General features: G+C 45.7%; 1 pseudogene; it reads right to left on the reverse strand.

Moving 5' to 3' along the window:
- Nucleotides 1–398: 398 nt before the first annotated feature.
- LOC111757530 (small nucleolar RNA SNORA2/SNORA34 family) lies at nucleotides 399–526 on the reverse strand (annotated as a pseudogene).
- Between the last annotated feature and the right edge of the window lie 376 nt (nucleotides 527–902).

The following is a 902-nucleotide window of genomic DNA, read 5'->3' on the forward strand; positions in this document are numbered from 1 at the left end:
ACCCACATTGTTAGTCTCTAAGTAGATACACAGACCACCAGACGCAGGCATGCCGTCAGTCAATCAGACAGCACAAGTACTCAGTCGGATTTTTACTTCCATTACCATCATCTCAGAAAGTTCAGGCGTGTGGTTTCTAATTTCCTCTATGTCTGTGTCTCCTAGAATTGTTCTGGGCTGAGAATTGTACCCTGCTCCTTCCTCCGGACATGTTCCTGTGTTCCTCTGAATCAGTCCATTGTGGATGGAGTCCCTGGTGTGTCCTGCATCGGCTGCCATCCCGAGGAGCCACCTGGGTCCTTCCCCCCCCCCAGGTCCCCTGGGTGGTGCAGAGGTGCCGGGTGGCCACTCATGCATGCTCCCAGTAGAGCAGAACCCTGGGGGTACAGCTTCCTCTCCATTCTTTCTTTCTAATGAATTAACCATTACATTTCTAAAGTTCTGAAATGGCCAGCAGACCATAGAAAGATACCACTTTAGACTCCTGCTTGAAACTGACAGCTTCAGAAAACTTATTCAGGGCCATGATCACCATACATATTTCTTGATCAGTTATGACGCCCAGATTTTCCCACTGTCATCTTGTACACAGCACGTGTAGAAATGGCTTAAGTAATATAAATTAAGTATTTAACAAGAGAACAGGTTTCCTAAAATTCCTGGCATGTACCTTTATTAAGTTACTATAGAAACACTGATACCTTTCTGAAAACAAAAGGCAAATTTTTCTTTGCTCTCCCAAGAGGTCCGCATTCCTACCTCCACGGCTAATCAAACTTTAATCTCTTTTAAAAACTTTAGGCCAGTCAGTGACCTTTTGCCCTGCTTCTGTTCCACATAGTTTGCAAACATCCATGAAAGCCAAGAGGCAGTGTGTGTAAGGCCAGGAGCAGGTCCCTTCC

Source organism: Cavia porcellus, unplaced genomic scaffold (assembly GCF_034190915.1).
Source record: "Cavia porcellus strain 051 isolate PalLab524CR breed Dunkin Hartley unplaced genomic scaffold, mCavPor4.1 scaffold_1, whole genome shotgun sequence".
In the NCBI taxonomy this organism is placed as follows: Eukaryota; Metazoa; Chordata; class Mammalia; order Rodentia; family Caviidae; genus Cavia; species Cavia porcellus.